This window comes from Lissotriton helveticus, chromosome 10 (genome assembly GCF_964261635.1).
Source record: "Lissotriton helveticus chromosome 10, aLisHel1.1, whole genome shotgun sequence".
Taxonomy (NCBI): domain Eukaryota; kingdom Metazoa; phylum Chordata; class Amphibia; order Caudata; family Salamandridae; genus Lissotriton; species Lissotriton helveticus.
Window position 1 is genome coordinate 1,113,957,099 of NC_136071.1, and position 18,890 is coordinate 1,113,975,988.

An 18,890-nucleotide genomic window follows, 5' to 3' on the forward strand; every position below is an offset into this window, starting at 1 on the left:
AGAGCGAAAGAGAGCGAGAGAGAGAGAAAGAGAGCGAGAGAAAGAAGAGCGAGAGAAAGAGAGCGAGAGAAAGAGAGCGAGAGAAAGAAAGAGAGAAAGAAAGAGAGAAAGAAAGAGAGAGAAAGAGAGAGAAAGAGAGAGAAAGAGAGAGAAAGAGAGAGAAAGAGAGAGAAAGAGAGAGAAAGAGAGAGAGAGAAAGAGAGAGAGAAAGAGAAAGAGAAAGAGAGAGAGAAAGAAAGAGAGAGAGAAAGAGAGAGAGAATAATTTTCCCATCACACTCTATGGCACCAAAGGGACAAGTGGATTTTGTTACAGGAGACATAGATTTATAAAGCTACCTGTCCCATGGACAAGTAGATATTTTATTACATTCCACACCCCTGCACACAAAGACAAGTTCTCCACAGTCACAAAGAAAATCTTCACCACACATATCAGCTCTCCACAGCACTGTCACACATAACAGTTCTCATGAGGTAGGTAGAGCAGCTTTCCTTTGTCCTAGCTATAACTCAGACAAACTCTCTATAGGCAGACATATACATACAAACTCCCACCCCTCAGCCCACATTTGACACAGATCAGTTGTTCCTCTACTAGCCTGAACATATAGAGTACTTCTCATCGCTCTGATCTCTTGACAACACGCATGCACTTCAGAGCCCAGCACACAGACTACAACTCTTTCAGGCTGTCACACATACAATACCACTCCACTAGCTGACTCACACTGGTCATCTCTGCTCCGGTTGGTACAGAGCAGTTCTTCTTTATCCTTATGTCACACACAGCGCAGTCTTCCCCAATCTTGCAGCAGGCAGGCCAGTTTATTTATTTTGGAGCTTGTATAGCGCACAGCTACCCCCAACAGGGGTGTCCCGGCGCTTGGGCGGCAAAGAAGGGAGTAGACTCAGTGAAATTACTACTAGCTCCTCCTTAACCCGATTTTCAGACATAGAGCAGGTCTCACCTACCCTGTCTATAGCAAAAATACATTTTCTCGGTTATCAAATACATACCAGATATAACCTATAGGTGGGTGAGCCAACACATTAACAGGGAGAGCCAAGACAGTGTTGAGCCAAGGGTCGGCTCCGTTGCCAGGAACTCCTGCAGGAACTGAGCCTTGAAAATATTTCCATTTAAATCTTGCAACAAAGATCATTTTAGGATTAGATCAGGTGTCTCCAAAATTCAAAAAAGTATTCCTTTAACATGAGGAAGTGTTTCACATTAGTACATCAAATTATTTGAAAAGTACTTATTAAAAGCAAAAGTTTTTCAACATGAACTGAGAAACATTCCTGCCCCCCACCATGATGACAACACAATTAGCGGACTAAGAGGCACTCACGTGTAACCCTATATGTTTTCAGGATTATTATTGAAGATGGAGCCACATTACAGCTTAATCAACAGGGGAGATGTTTGCATTGCACACTCCTGAACTCATGCATTCAAAACAGTGGCGTAATGTAATGTATACTTGTAAAGCGCATTGTTGCCAGTTGGCGTCCTGGCGCTGTATACCGCTGGGGAACCCGTCCTGGCTTTCCCTGTGGGATGGTCCCTGCTGGGAATCCCCAAGGTGGAGCCAGGCATCCCCGGCGTTGATGGGGCCGTTGTGGAGATTAGGCAAGCTAATGCCCAGAGTTGCCGAGTGGGACCCCTGGTTAGAGTAGGCACAGAGGCGAGAATTATCGAGTTCGCTGACCCTGGTCCACCACCCTGCCGCATTGGGAATGGAACCCTGGTCCCAGGCCGACTCCTGCTTCCGGGTCTGCCGCCTCTAACCAGTGAGCCACACCACTCCACAGGTACACACGCGTAGCGTAACGTAACATAATGAGGCCCCGGGCAGAATGTGATGAGGTGTGTCAGCATCCTATATCTCACAGATATACATTGGTCTTGGGCTGAATGAGGAGCGCTTTCAAGGGTTGGAGGCTCCTTTGCACCACAGGGGTGCAGTGGCCTGCATTACAGCTGATTCCAAGGTGCTCTTGTATGCGAAAATGATCAAAAAGGAGGCTTAATGATATAAAGTATTTGTCTACAATCACACAAGTTGTTCAAGTCGTGAAGTCAGGATGGTTACCAACTTTTCCAGTTCCATACTAAGCAATTCAGCTACTTTATGGGTATCTCTTTCTGACATCAATAGTTAATGCTTTGTCCTTAATACTTGGAGGATGAAATCAGAGCGTAGGGGGCAGTCAGACTTCACATTTTATTTTTGGCTGCTTTACATAGTGCTGACTTGGCCTAAGGACATAATAAAGCTTCACAACAAACAGACTACATACGCAGGTTTTCTTTTGGGGGTGCGGGGGCTCAGGGAGATTTGCTAGGATTCACGGAATGCGGAGTCCAGTTCAAGATTTGTACCTGGCTCTCCATATCATATGTTTGGCACTTGTAGCCGCTAGGCCACATCACCTTCTGTAAAAGCTCAGCTCGTTTTAGGCTTGAAGTTTCAAGAGGACCTCGAGCTGAGCCAGGGCCAGGCATCAGGCTCGAGCATTCAGTAGTTATAATCTTGTCTGGCAGGGACACACTGACCAGTTGTCCCCTACCTGAAACACGCAGACCAATAGTTTCTCTGCTGGTTGACACACATAGGTTCTCTACTACACCGTCTGTCACAGACACACCACCTCTCCACAGCCCTATCACACACAGAACAGCACAATTCACGCTGAAACAAAGACCAAGTCTCCTCTGGTCAGTACACACACACACCAGCTACCAGGCTGACACAAACAAAGTACAAACTCTTCACCGTTGGTCACATTGAAAGGTGCAGAGTCAACCTCAGTGTCTCTCACACACACACACAAGTTCATCATAACCTGTCTGGGGGAGACACACTACCAATCCACTGCCCTAGTTATCACACACAAACCAACTGTTCCCAGGCTGTCACACACAGACCAGCTCTCTGGCTGACTCACAGACCGGTTCGCTCACATCCTCAGTTTCACACCGAGGCGCTCTCTCCTAGACCTGTCAGCGGCAGGCACACCACTTCTCCATTGCCTTGGCTATCACACAGGCCTGCTCTTCCCAGATGCCACACACAAAGCAGTCCTCTATGTTGCCTGTCGCAGACAGCCCAGGTCCTCACTGCCCTTTGCTGTCGCACACAACCCTCCGCTGGTTTACAAACCCAGCTCTCCCCCCAGCTGTGGCGCGCTGAGCAGGGCACCCTCAAGTGCCCAGAGCCTCACAGTGTTGCCCCCCGCCCCCCCAGAGGATGTCCGCCTCCGCCCATGAGCCATACTCACGAGGAAGCTTCTGGGTCCCAGGGTCTGCGTGCGCCTGTCAAGCGTCAACTGACGACTGAACCTCTACCAGCGACCACAGACTCCGCCCCTCACCAGCAGAGCCACACCAGGCCCAACGCGCAGACGCAAGGCGGCCGGTATTGTGACGTCACAATCCCTCTGCCGAACACCGGCCTCCTAGAATTGACGTGCATTTCCTCCGACACACAGAGACGCTTCAATCGGCGTCCTTAGCAACGACGCTACGCACGTGACAAGCACGTCACCTAAATAATCTCTCAGCACTTTGGTGCTTTTCGCTGGCCTTCAAGATCAGAAACCTGGGTTTTTTGTAAATGTCTGGTGGTGGTGAATTATGCTCATTTTAAGATCCATGTCATGTCTTGGGGAGTGTCAAATCCTTAAAAGGAGGTCAGCAGTGCAACTGTGCAAATCTCTTATGTAAAAGCTGATAAGAATTTCCTCCAGCTCACTTTACCGCTCACCACCTGTCCACCGGGTGAGTAGATTATGACAGCGTGTTACACGGCGGCACTGTGTGATTTGGCAGTTCCGGGAGTGATTGCCATAAACGACCTGATGACAGGGCTACAGAATAGAAACATACTAGCCTGGTGTGCTGCGTTCAAATGCCCTCCTTGAGAAGTTTCAAATACGCTTTGAACATTTTTAGGACGGACAAAAGTATTGGCTTATTTGATAACTTCATACAGAGTGATGTAAGGTTGGACTAAGACATCAACGGCATATTTACTAAGATTTCAAACAGTGCAGCAAGGGAAGGTGTGGTGCTGCACTGTGGGAAAGTGAGAGAGTTGAATTGCTCCATATTTACCGAGATGTGGTGCAGGTTTGTATTTATTTGCTTGCAGTTTTCTATTGCGCAAACTCAACCGAAACGTATTGGAGCATTTATATGGGCACCGCTTACATTACACAAGGACAAAATATTTTTTGTTTTGCAGGCACAGGGAGATTAAGTGATTTCCCCAGAATTACTGTTGATGATTGAGCTAACGCCAACACTCAAACCTGACTCCCCTGTTCCAAAGTGAGCAGCCCTGGCCATTACGCCACATCCTGTCCCGGGCCGTTCGGTTCTCTCCTAGCGCTGGCACTCTTGTGGCTGCCTAGGGCCAACTCAGGCACCCTTGCGCTGTGGCACAAAGGCGCCTGCATCACAGGCAGGATTGTTTTTGTGCAGAAAGGTAAACAAAAATTATCATTGGAGTCTTATTCTTCTACATGAGTTGCAAAATGCAGCACACATTGAAAAAGGAACTAATGAGTAGAGGCGAAGATATTTATCCTCGTTACACCTCAGTTGGGTAAGCACAGCATGTTGGCGGAAACTCAGGTTTACAAATCTTTGTGAATGTGGGTTTGTTTGAAAATACATGGGTGGATTCACCGTAAAACATATGCTCCACCATACATGATATCACCACCGATTGAGACTGGAGACCCTCGATTTTTAAAGCCAGAAATGGCTTTATTTCAGCAACATCCCACCTAAAATTGCTTCAAGTTAAATGCAATTTTTTGTGATATACTAATTACCCAATGCACACTACCTACAGTGGTTCTCTGCCTTGCTGCTCAGCCTATGATGAGGTCATATAGAATGTTGAGTGGGTTTGTATGTAACAGAATCAGTTGGTGTGGAAGGGCTGAGCAGCGAGGAGGCTGTTCCTGGTGGGGCACTTTTATGGATCAGAACATCTTCCTGTAACTAAGAACCTGTGATGTAACTACAAAAATAAATCTACTACCTTTACTTACAAGACATGACTGCGCATCCTTCTTCATTTTAACACAATTCAATGGAGAAAATGAATTCTCCTTATTTATTTTTCAAAATCCCCCTCCTTTTTCCTGCCAAATGATGGCCTGTGTGCTCCACCCATGTAAAGCATACCTGATGCAAAGTAATGGAAGGCAGTGCACTGCTTTGCATTAATAGTGCTGCCTTGTGTTACTTTTTTTGTTGTTGTAACTTTTTTATTATAATAAAACATCAACAAACAAACAAGGCAATACAACAATAGTGCAACCATTAGGCATGTGCTCAAGGAGGACGGGAGATACACGATAACAGGAGACAAAAGTCATCGATTACAGGTAAGGGGGGGGCTGGAGGTGAGAATTGCAGATCAACAATAAGACACACCACATCATAGCAGCAATGCCGGGTCAGGGCGATTGGGGAGGACTAGAGATCTCTGTGAGTGGGGGCGTACATATATCTCCCCGGTACGAGTTCCACTGATTCCAAATTTTCCCCCATTTTCTAGGTCTACCTCTCGCTACGTACACCGTTTTCTCTCTGAACATGCACCAGTCCATACTCTCTTTCCAGGCAGTCACTGTAGGGGCCCTCTGGGACCCCCATAATTGTGCAATATCTCGTTTGGCTATCATATTTGCAAGAGTCGCCCATCGAAGCTGTGACACATCATAATCATTCGGTCCCCATACATTCAATAGACATTGCCGGGCTTCTGGCATCATCACAATACCCGTTACCTCACTCATCACATCATGTATACGGTTCCAAAAACGCACCACCTCAGGGCATTCCCAAATTATATGAATAAAGGTGCCGAGGAGACCACAACCACGCCTACATAAGCCATCCGCGAAATAGCCCATATGGATCAGGTGGGGGCCGGTGACATAGATTCGATGGAGGATCTTGAGCTGGACCAGGCGGAGGCGGACCGGAATCGCAACCTCCCTGGGAGAGGAGATCGCGGATTGCCAGTCCTCGTCATCTAATTCAATACCATCCGCAATCCAGGTGTCCCTAAGGCGGTCAAGCAAACTCGAGCGGTCATTAATCATCTTTTTATAAAACAATGAAATGGTGCTATCCGGCACATGACCATCCAATATACGATCCTCGAGGGGGGAGGATTCCGGAACGTCACCACCCACAGGAAAAACCGAATTCAAGGCATGACGCACTTGAACATAACGAAAGAATTCCCTATCACTCAGCTGATATTCCACTTGCAAGTCCGAAAAGGTCTTTACCCCGCCCTTAACCCAGAGATCACGTACTTTACTAATACCGATAGTATCCCATTTGTCAAACCCCTTCGTCTTCCACAGACAACCCAATTTTGCGGAGGCATAAAGCGGAGTCGCACGGGTTAATCTATCTCTCCAGCCCATAGCCGCATTCGCGCTATGCCATACACGCACGGCTATAGCGGTAGGACCTGAGAGTTTTAAACGGGAGGATCCCGAATAAAGCGCCCTATTATAGTCACCACCCGGTAGCAGCCACCTATCCATTTCAAACACTGGATTCAGCGCTGGCCATACATCCCATGGTTGATGGCAGCAAGTTGGGAAGCCCAATAATACCGTTGAATATCCGGAAGTGCTATGCCGCCATCATACCAGGGAAGCGTCAACTTTGGAAGAGCAATGCGCGAACGTCCGTCCCATATCAATTGCCTCTGCAAGGATTCTACCTCTCGGAAGTACTTCGACGGAATCACATCAAAACTATTCTGGAGTGCATATAGAAATCACGGTATGGACATCATTTTAAAAAGGGCCGCACGCCCCAGCGGAGACAACGGTAATTTACGCCAGCTCACTACATCCGATCGCAAACGTTGGAGTGGGGGGAGTAGATTACGTTCATAGCGAACCGCAGGGTCCAGCGAGATAAACACACCCAAGTATTTAAAACCAGAATGCGACACCTGAATGGGGCATCCCCGTGGCAGAGGGGGGACACCACCCGCGAGCACATAAATATAGGATTTTGACCAGTTGATAACAAGGCCCGAGTTCTTCCGGAAGGAGTTAAGCACGTCGAACAACACATTAAGAGATTTTTGGGGAGTGGTGAGGTACAATAAAATATCATCCGCATACAATGAAATACGATCTTCAAAGTCCGGAGTCCAATATATATCCCTCATAGAGGGTTCCCACCGTAGCCAAGCAGCAAGTGGCTCCAACGCAAGAGCAAAGAGAAGCGGGGATAACGGACAACCCTGACGCGTGCCCCTCCCAAGAGCAAAGGGCATGGAGACCCGACCATTAACCACTACTTGCGCCAGTGGGGTCTCGTACAGGAGTTTAACCCAACTAATGAACCCAGCGCCGAAACCGAACTTGGCGAGTGTGGCCCAAAGATACGCCCATTCGATTGTGTTGAAGGCCATCGTGGCATCCAAGGACGCCAAGATGGCCGGTTCACTCAATGTCGCTGCACTAGCAATAACACCATGGAAACGCCGCAGATTCAAAGCCGTATTACGATGTGGGATAAAACCCGACTGATCCGGATTAATTAAATCACTGATCACCGTAATCAGGCGGTTAGCGAGTAACTTGGCAAGAATCTTAGGCTCAGCATTCAGGAGCGAAATAGGTCTGTAAGATGCGCAACGATCCCGTGGTTTGCTCTCCTTGTGGATCACCACAATGGTCGCAAGACGCTGATCCCGAGGGAGGGAGCCAGTTTCCCGCGCAGCCAAAAACAAATCTCGGAGATATGGCGCTAGTGTATCAGGGCGCAGTTTATACAATTCGATGGGAAGGCCATTGGGACCCAAAGCCTTTCCGGAGCGAATAGAGCGCATCGCCAGAGCTACCTCATCCACCGAGGGCGCGGCATCCAAACTGTCCCGATCAGAATCTGACAAACAAGGTAATGCGATATCCCTAAGTAACAACTGAGAATCCTCCTCGGGCCTGTCGGACACCGAGGTATAAACCTCTTGGAAATATTCAACAAAGCATTCAACAATGTCAACAGGGTCTGTCACACGCACACCATCCGATTTCTCAATCACAGGAATCACACGACTCGCTCTCTCCTTTCTGTCCAGCCAGGCAATCAATTTTCCTGCCTTGTCGCCCACGTCATACAGTCGCCCCTGCTGTTCCCTACTCATCATCTTGGCCGCATCAGTAACTAAGTTTTTGTATTCTAATTGCTTAAGATTGAGGATATGCAATGCGTCTCGGGTAACGTTTCGCTCCAATGCACTCTCTAACTCAGTAATTTCCGTCTCGAGATGGACAACTGCCTCATTTTTACATTTCTTGGCACACCCAATCAAAGACAATGCTTGTCCCCTGATAACAGTCTTGAAAGCCTCCCACAATGAAACAGGCGAGGACACAGATCCCACGTTTTCAGCAAAATACAAATCTAATGATTTAATCAATTCAGTACGGGTTTTGGGGTTAAGAAGATACCAGGGGTTAATCGGGGCTACCCTCCCTTCAGCGCCTGTGTTCAAGTTAAAATGAAACCAGAGAGGGGAGTGGTCCGATATACCCCGAGCTAGGTGTCTAATCTCTCCAATCGAAGAGGACTGGGCCGCCGGCACAAGGATATAATCTAATCTGGAAATACTACCATGTTTGCCCGAGATGGAAAGTGAACTCTGCTCTGGATGCATAAGCCGCCAACAATCCACAAGCCCCAATGTCTCCAAAAATTCACCCAACCAGGATTGCGCGGCTGTAAGGTCTCTGGGTGGATAGCGATCCGCTCTACCAGAGACAACTGAGTAAAAATCACCACCTACTATCAGAACACCCTCCGGGAGACCCAAAACCATCCGCCCCAAGTCTGCAAATGTTGTGGATTGTAAGCCAGGAGGACCGTACACCGATACCAATGAAACTGTTCTCCCCTCCCACCTTCCTACAAGTGCAACATATCGACCCCTAGTGTCAAGAACCACGTCATCAACCTCGAGGGGGAGTGAGGTCTTAAGCAATATACCCACCCCTCTAGAACTAGAAGTAAATCCAGAATGAGCAACAAGACGATAACCCCGTCTGTTAAGAGCGTAGCAAGTATTCCCAATCAAATGCGTCTCTTCTAGCAGTACAACATCGGGCGAGAGGCGCCGCAATAGCTGCATAACCACCCCTCTCTTTATCCGATCTCCCAACCCGTTTACATTCCAGCAGAGTAACTTCAACCCCCTACCCCCCATCCAAATCCGCGATGAACTCCCATCTCAGAACGAGCATCACACCAATGTCCAAAGTCGTAACAGTTTGTTGCCTTGAAGAAAAGGGAAAAAAGAACAACCCCCACACAATTCCCCCCCTCCCCCCAATAATACCCAACACAACTCCCCTCCACCCTGCACCCCTGCACAGACTCAGAAGCCACCCCAATTTGTAGTGTGCCTGTCGCCCTAACGAAAAAAACAACAACTAATCTACACAAAGAAACCCCAGAGGAGGAAAGGGTCCCTACGTCCCCGCCACCCCCCAGGATACACATAGAACAATCAAAGAAGTCAGTGAGCCACAGCTGTCCACGGTAGATAGTGTTCAGGACTCAGGCACCATTGTCATTCTTGGTCCATTAGGCCCCCCTCAGCGCCACCAGTGTGGTCTCAGCCAGCACGACGAGCAGGCAAAGTGTCCAACCAATCACTCGCTTCCTCAGGCCGGACAAAAAAGAATGTCCGATCGTCGTATTCCACACGGAGCCGGGCCGGGAACAGCATCGCATATTTCAACTCCATTTCTCTAAGCCGCCGTTTCACCCCTTGAAATCCCATTCGTTGCTTCTGAACCGACTGGGAAAAGTCCGGATAAAAGTTCACCACGGCGTTTTCGAACTGCGTAGGACCACTTGTCCTTGCAGCCTGCAAGATGGCGTCGCGGTCCCTGAAGTTAAAAATTCTTGCGATGATAGGACGGGGGGGGGGGACCGGGTTTTGCCTGTCCCCCCGGCACCCTGTGTGCACGTTCAACCGCGAAGAATTTGCTCAAGCCCTTGGGTGCGAGGTGATTGAGGATGAGGTCCTCTACTCGAAGATCAGTAGAGAGTGAACTAGAGTTCTCCGGGACCCCAATAATACGCACGTTGTTACGTCGTGCACAGCCCTCAAAATCCTCCAAGCGACGAGCAAAGAAGTCATTAGCAGTTTTCAGGTTACGTACTTCTGTTTGCAGGTCGGACATATCCGTCGTAAGGCTGGATGTCTTTAGATCAAGAGACTTCACCTTCTCGTTCGTCTTAGCCAGATCAGTTCTGATTAGATTGACATCAATGGCCACCGTATCCAGTTTCAGGGCCAGGGCTTCATATTGTTGGCCGATAGAAGTCTTGATGCCAGTGATGAAGCAAAGCTTCGCATTTGTGACTTGCTTTTGTCATGAACCTCGTCCATGTGTAACAAAGTAATAATTTGTACGTCTTACTAACCTTTATTTCATGTTTGAAACGAGGTCGATGAAGCTTGCCTATGTGTATTTCTAACACGATTAATTCGAGTACTTAAAATGGCCGCTGCTTTGCAATAGCGTCTGCGCATGCGTCAGTCACACTCACGTGTCCTGACGTGTTTGCAAGTTTGGAGGGAATAGTTGCGCATGCGTAATACAGAGCTTTGCCCGTAACGTGGTACTGCTCGTGCCACTGCTCTTGTGCCCGTGTATATGTAGCTAACATTTAGACTGCATAAGTATATTTTATAGTGATAAGTTGAAAGTACAAACCCAATGATGTGTTTTCATAACGTTATTTCTATGTATTAATTTGTTCTCGCTTACTTTTCATGTACCGCGGGAAATGGGGGTCTGACTGAGCCAAAACCATCTTGGAGGTCCTTACTGCGCATGACCGTCCGCCTGGGGAGTAGTCAACCTTGGCTGGTGGGACTCAGCCAGCTGGCAGGGATGGGCAAGATGCTCCTGAGAAACTGACCTGCGAACTCAGCAGGACAGAGTCATGTGTCCCCATCTTGAAACAATGTAAACTTGTCATTGTATTTCCCTGGACTTTCTCACGAGAACCCCAATCTCGCTAGGCGGTACCCAGAGATGCAAAGTAGGCATCCTAATAGTGTGTTCTGATTGGTGTGTTACCCAAATCCTACCTTAGGACCAATCCAAATTGAGGGATTCTGACACTTTGCAACATTGGGGGGTGGTACACCGTCCCCAAACTGTATATCTACCCTGGGTTCACCTAGGGAAATTGTCCGACTTGTCTGGTTTAGCTGACCTGTCACTGACCCATCGCACTCAATAGGTGACTGAAGATACAGAGAGCTGCGGAGCACTCTGTCCGAAATTGACCATAGACTAAGGTTTTACTGAACCTTAAAGTGCTGGCGAAGCACTTTGCTGGGAGTTCGCTGACCCAATCGGGGTCTTGATCGATAGCTGCAGAGAGGGTGGAGCGCAGGCGTTGCTTCCAAACTGCGGGTGCGGTCCTGTCCTGAGCGGTCCTGTCCTGAGGGGTTCCTGTCCTGGGGTCCTGTCCTGATTCCTAATCTGAGGGTTTCCTGTCCTGTCCTGGGTGTCCATTCTGCACCTGCTGTCCATTGAGGGGTATCCTTCCTTGAGGGTTTCCTGTTCTTAACTGACCCGTGGCCAGGGTTTGGTTTCCACACCAGTCTAGGTAAATATTGCTCTAAAATCTTTAAACTTGCACCTTTCTATTTTTCTGTCTTTTGCTTCAATAAAGACACACCTTTGCATATGTTGATTTTTCCATGCTTTTGCTGCAATTATTGAAACGTAAAGTCATTGCATATTTTCATAACGTGTTCCCATGTTACCCTACCTGTTAGAAATCATATTTTGCATTGCAGTTTGTCATTTTCTGATATGGTCTAGAACGGCCTTACTTAAACTGTCCAAAGAACTTTTGCCTTAAATGCATAGCGTTTCCTGTTGCATCTCATATTAGCATTTCCATGATTACCCTGACTTTATTTCTCTATAGTTATGTACTTTTCATTATCTTGATTATCGATTGTCTTATTCTTGTAAATCTCATGCTTTCAGAAAACGAACTTTAGATAAAGATTTTAAAACTTCCAGTTGTCCGTGGTCATTTTACAACAGTATTGAATGTCATTTTGAGTTGTATTTTGCTGCCTTTCCTTTTACAGCTAGCTCCCTGATCCATTGTGGTCATAGGTACCCGTGTCGGTGGAGGGTAAGTCGGGTACGCTGAGGTAATAACAGTAGGGAATTCACACAAATTGGTAGCAGCCCGTGAAGTCACCCGGTCAATGTATATGGTGAATTGAAATATATGGGCCCGAAGCCGGAAGCGGCGAAATTATTGGTTGGGTGACCTCGCGCGCTCTATCAGTTTTTCTGGTAGCAGAGGTATGGTTAGTTAAAGTTAAAGGTTAGGTAGGACTAGTTAGTCTAGTCAAGTCGGTAGCTGCTAGTATATTAATGCTGCTACAAGAGCGGCCATTCCGAGGGAACTGATCACTCTCTTGAAAGGTGTTGCTTTTTGAAATTCATGAATTGTTTTATCATTGTTATTCTTGTTCTTATATTGTTATATGTATTAATCCATGCATTTGTAAACCGTCTCGTTCAGTGTTGTCCGAACTCCCTGGGGAATTGAATGGCAAAGTGGTGAATAGAATCCATTTGCCCTGAGGTCGCAGGCTCGAGGAAAGTTAGGTGCAGGTTAAGTGGACCGGGAAGCACTAACTAGGGTTTTTCTGAATACGTGTGTGAATAAATGTTAGTAACGAGGTTCATTGGCAAAATTCCCATAGTGGCGTAACCTAGTAAGGGTCACATCGGAAGAGTAGCAGGTTCATCGGAGCTTGGGTGAAAGCAGAGGGGTCCGCTGGGAAACCTTAGACTCGGATATATCCCGGAAGAGTGGATGAGTTTAGGGGAATAACAGGTTCACCAATGCTAGAGTGAAGGGTAGGCGGAAGAGATTTACCCGCAGCGTGTGAAAAGTAAATGGAAGTAGTTTACTTGCAGTAAAATAACTCTTTCTCTGTCTAGACACTTGAGCACTGTGGCGAATGTGTATTCGTTGTAAAATAACCAAGCACTAGCACTTTAGAAAGAAAGAAAGTTTCCGTTACCTTGTGAAGGGAGGGAGTCAGCCGCGAAGCGTCTCTGACGTCACTCCGTGCCGCGCTGGGATTGGTAGAAACAGCGGGCGGGTAGCGGGGCTAGAATTGTGAAGGAGGGGTGAACGCCGAAGCGTGAGAACTGTCTCGCGAAAAGGCCGCGCACCCATTGGTCGAAAATAATTGAACGCATGCACCGCATTGGTCGCACGGAATTGCAAGGCGCGTTCTGATTGGAGGTAACTTTGTAAACAAAGTTAAGCGTAGAAACCGTATGTGGCACTCGTATAGTCCAGAGACTAGACCCGATCCAAGGAACCAAGGGTTTGAAAGGGATCAGTGGAAAGCCAATAGATACGATATTATGTACGGAACTAAGAGAAAAATGTCCCTTGTAAATAGGGTAAAGAATTACTTCAAAACGGACAAACCGATTAAATCCAGAGAGGGCGTTATTGTTCCACCACCCAATACTCCCGCCTCGTTCATGATGTTTGACCGAGGGTACAATACCTGTGTGTGGTTGGAAAATTGGGTAAAGTACACAAAAGGTGACGGAATATTGGCTTTTCCGTTAGACGGTACTTTCAATGGTAGGATTTTATTTAATTTGAGAACCCGAATGAATGAATTGCATCCCAGACCGAGACTAACGCAGTATGAGGCATTAGAGGAATGGGAGATTGAGGCTTTTGAAAGAGAGAAACCCCGAATGGACAAAGGTCTGACCAAGTGGTACCCCAGGCTGAAACAAGAGACCGGGGATAAAAGGATGAAACAGTGGAGACAGAGCATGATTGTTGAGGGTCTGTTTCCCATGATGCCAGCGTGTACCCCTTCTGCGGGAGAGAAAAAGACAGAAAAGAGTAAGCATTGGGGAGCTCTTGAGGAGTCAGACGATGAATTATTAGATGACATTTTTACGCGAAGCCCGCCCCCTTATAATGAGGGAGCCCGACCTTCCAGTACAGGAGAGAATCCCCAGCGTCCATCTATTAAGGAGGAGGACAGATCCCTAAGTAGGGGGGGAGGTGGTCAGGTACTGCCCTATTTTGAGAATCCCGGACCCGCGGAGGTACGAGATATATATCCGAGAGTGCCCGTGAGCCCGGAGGAAAAATATTCCAGCAAAGGGGTCTTTTTCCCCAGACCTCTTTATGAAAACGAAGAAAAACCATTAAGTTCAGGAATGCCCTTTTTACAGCCTCCGTATGGGGAAGAGCGCAGGTCATTTGGCACAGGAACTTTGTTCCCTAAACCAAATTATGGTGGAGGACCAAGTGAAACGCATCCTACTGCCCCGAGTTTTACCCCTCACCTGACCCCACAGATGATACCTGACCGAGCATTAGGAAGAGTACTAGATGAAAGGGAGCAAGAGGCTATAGCTAGACAGAGAACAGAAATAATTCAGAAAATCTCCCAGTTAAATAACAGTCCTGAGGCTCTGACTATTCCGGTAACAATTGGACCAGTGGTTCCGTTGTATGGGAATAGTCAGGGAAGTCCAAACCCTCCAGTTATGAACCCAATCATGGCCCCGCCGAGGCAGGAGCCCCTACTGATAGACGATCAGTCCAGTGAGTGCGAGTCCGAAGTTGTGTTCTTGGACCTGCCAAACAAACAGACCGGGAAGGGAGTGCAGAAGAGGCATAATCCTTTTAATACGAAAGAAATAAAATTAGAATCAACGTCAGGTACTAGGAGTGTCTCTCTGGTAACTCCGGAAGAAATTGAAAATTGGAGTCGTGAATTAGAAAAACAGACTCCGCAAACGAAACCTTTAGACCTCTACAAACTGAGGGTAGAAATAGAGGAATTAATGGCAGGAAATGTGGGATTAGACAGATTAAATACCTACTCAGAAGAAGAGTTGTTGTTTATGTGTAAAAGCCTTACCAGAAGTACCCGAGTGCTCCACGAAAAGCTGACAGACACTGCAGCTAGTATGGGGGTAGATATTTCAAGATCCAAGCCCTTGCAAAAACCTTACAGAGCTGAGTTCTCAGACAAAGATATAGAGAACTTGAATGTGTCAGGGAAAAAGTTGCAGATTAAAGAGTTGCTAGCAATTTTGCAAAAATGGGGAGACGTGGAAAAATGGAAAAGCAGGTGGGCACGAAAGAAAGATGAGGCTCGATCCAGACAAGCGACCCCTGAGTTCGCTCTGAGAGAAGTAGACAAGCCCGAACAGTTATGCCCCATGCGCGAAGTACCAGGTGGGAGGTATGTGCACGTTCCATGGTCCAGACAGGATATTGTGTCCTTTACTAACGATTTCCCGAAGTTGCGCGAAAAGCCAGTTGACTGGTACCGGCAGGTGGAAAGGTTCGTAAAGGTGCAAAAATGCCTGTGGAAAGACCTGGATGGATTTTTCGATATTGTGGTCCCGGTAGATCTATGGACCGAGTGTAAAATAGCAATAGCCTGGCCTAGTGAAGAGTACCCGAGGGACTCTAACACAGGGGAACCATCGATTGAAGTGATGAAAAAATATGAACAAGTGATTCTGCATTTGAAAAATAAGGTGCCCGCAAAGGAAACTGATTGGACCAGGATAGATAGAACAACGCAGGAAAGAGACGAGACAGTGCACTCCTATTATGAAAGGCTGTTGCAGGTGTTTAAAACATACAGTGGTATAGATAAAATCGAGATGAAGGATATGACGCATTTTATTTACAGGTTTGTAAATGGTTTAAGGCCTGAAATTTGTCAGTGGATAAAAGATAACAAAATTTGTTGGCAGTCCAAAAAGATAGACGAGGTCCTGCGGTACGCAAAGTACTGCGAGGACGAGATGGCAGAAAAGAAAAAGGCTCTCAAGGAGAAGGTTATGTGGGCTCAAGTGAAGCTCGCAGAACAGCAGGAAAAACAGTTGAGTAATATGGTCAAAAACACTCAGAACCAAGGTCCTGGGGGTGGGGGAGGGGGTAAGCCCCGGCCCAAAATGAGCAGGGAAGAGGCTATGAAGAAATTTCCCTGTCACCAGTGCGGAGAAATTGGACACTGGCGAAACGAGTGTCCTTATTTGCCTGACGATAACCCCAAAACACCTGATTTAACTCCACAGACGCAGAAAGAAAGACCAAGAAAGACTCAACCACAGGTAAAAACGATTCAGGTGCCCCGAGCTCCAAAGCAAGCACATAAGGGAAAAGTCACAGAGGGTGATGAGATAGAAGTCTGGGAAAGCAAGGAGAACAGAAATGCAGCAACTTCGCAGTATTTGTTAAACGATACCTTTCTTTGTGATGACCAGTACTGACAGGGCCTGAGAGGGGAGGACAAGGAGTGCGTACTTGGCGCCTCCGTGCCGGTAGACCAGTCCGGACCATACATTGAAGGAAAGGTTGACGGAAATGATGTCACTTTTCTGTTGGACACTGGCGCTACCTGTTCTACTGTGAGAACAGTGGACGGTCCAAACCTACCCCTCCCGGGAGAAGCCATCCAAGTAGTGGGTGTATCTAATCAATTGATTAGTACTCCTGTTACCAAGCCCATGGAGATCTCAATTGGAAACTTTAAGGAAATGCATAGATTTGTCGTTTGTGACACCAGTCCAGTGAACTTACTGGGACGTGATTTGCTGTGCAAAATGAACTGTACCATCTTTTGCACACCAAAGGGTGTTGAAATTCAGACCCCAGATGAAGACGGCATTTATAAATTAATGTTAATCAGACCTGACTCAGAAATTAAACGAATGACCATGCAGGATTTGCCCAAAGAACTCCAAGAAGCAGTGAAGCCAGAGGTATGGGACTTTACTGGGAAAGATGTAGGGTTAATGAAAAACGTGGACCCCATACAGATAGCAATCAAGGACAATGCAGTATACCCCAATACTAAACCCTACAGAATGAATGCAGAAGTAAGAGCAGGTGTCACTCTGGAAATCCAGAAATTGCTAGAAGGAAACATCATACAGGAAGTAATGAGTAGCCCATGTAACTCCCCGATTATGGGCATCAAGAAGCCTAGTGGCAAGTACAGAGTAGTGCAGGACCTACGAAAAGTCAACAAGATAGTGGTCCCCTGCTGCCCTATTGTCCCGAACCCAGCAGTGATTCTGTATCAGATCCCCTGGGATGCTGAGTGGTTCACTGTGATAGACCTATGTCATGCATTCTTTTCCATTCCCTTGCATCCCGACAGCAAATTTCTTTTCTCATTTGCCTTCAATGGTCACGTGTATGTCTGGAACAGGGTCCCTCAAGGGTACACAGAGAGCCCCTCTATCTTTAATCAGATCTTGAAAAAATGTTTGGAAACTTTGGTCTTACCTGGGAACTCTGTCCTAGTGCAATACATCGACGATCTCTTGGTGGCGTCTAAAAGTCATAGGGATTGTGTGATTGACACCATTGCCCTACTGAATCACCTGAGTGAGAAGGGACATAAAGTGGCCCCTGACAAATTACAGTTCTGTGCCAAATCAGTGAAATATCTGGGGCACCAGATAGAGAAAGGTGTCAGGAAAGTAACATCAGAAAGGGTGAGAATAATTCAAAAGATGCAGTTACCCCGTACTCAGAAAGAGATCAGAATGTTCCTGGGAGTGATAGGATACTGCAGGCAATGGATTCTGGGATTTGCAGTCCTAGCTAGGCCCCTGATAAAAATGACCAAGAGAGGAACACCGGATATTGTAGAATGGGATGATGAAAGCTTAACAGCCTTCACAAAACTACGGGATTGTCTGTGTACAGCCCCTGCGTTGGGAATGCCAGACTATTCTAAGGAATTTGCCCTATTCTGTGACACTCGCGATAATTGCGCATTGTCAGTCCTAACACAAGAACATGGCACAACCAGAAGGCCTGTGGCATATTTCTCTGCCACCCTGGATCCAGTGGCTGCTGGATTACCGGGATGTCTGAAAGCAGTAGCTGCTACCTGCGCAAGTTTAGAGCAGAGTGAGTCCATTGTCATGGGACATCCTGCAACTGTGTATGTTCCACATGGAATGGTAATTTTACTGACCAGGACGAAAACTCAGTATCTCACCCCTAGTCGGCTGACTAAATACGAGAGGATTCTTGTGGGTGCTGCAAATGTAAACATTGTTAGGTGCAGTATTCTGAACCCCGCCACTTTGCTCCCCGACCCAATGGATATGGAAGGGGGGGTGGATGATGAGCATGATTGCATTGATTTAACAGAATTCAACACCAAGCCACGCCCAGACATTAAGGAAACACCATTGCCTGTGCATGACAAGGAATTATTTGTGGATGGTTCATGTCTAAGACATGAACAAGGAGGCCTGAGTGCTGCCTATGCGGTAGTCTCCTTAACTAAAATTGAAGAAGCAGGTTATCTATTTGACGTAAAGTCTGCACAAGTAGCCGAATTGATCGCTATGATAAAAGCTTGCAAAATTGGGAAAAACCTACGCATAACAGTGTATACTGACAGTCAGTACTGTTATGGGGTTGTGCATGACTTTGGCCAGTTATGGCTACAGAGGGAGTTCCTGACTTCATCAGGTACCCCTATTCGAAATGGAAAAGTTGTTCAAGACCTTTTAGAGGCAATCCAGTTACCAAAGGAACTGGCAGTGGTAACATGTGTTGCTCATAAGAAGGGCATGGACACTGTATCACTGGGAAATGATTTTGCTGATCGAGTGGCCCAATGGTGCGCCAGAGATCGGTATATCATAAATCCAAAGCGAGGGGGGCCTGGAACCAGCTGCCAACTTCAAGTGTTTGAAGAAGTGCCTACATGGGATGAAGTGAAAGAGTGG

The 18,890-nt window shown here is 47.1% G+C and overlaps 1 protein-coding gene across 7 annotated transcripts in view; it reads right to left on the minus strand.

Moving 5' to 3' along the window:
• ATP2C1 (ATPase secretory pathway Ca2+ transporting 1) overlaps window positions 1-18,890 on the minus strand; it is a 912,406-nt gene that overhangs the window by 695,851 nt on the left and 197,665 nt on the right. Inside the window, exon 1 of one of the 7 annotated variants that reach the window (XM_078663881.1) lies at window positions 3,288-3,307. The exons of 3 other annotated variants lie outside the window; for them this stretch is intronic. The gene's annotated coding sequence lies outside the window, so the exon portion shown is untranslated. Of the gene's footprint in view, window positions 1-3,230; window positions 3,391-18,890 lie in introns of those variants that run through there. 3 more of the 7 variants (XM_078663883.1, XM_078663884.1, XM_078663882.1) reach the window with 3 other exon arrangements.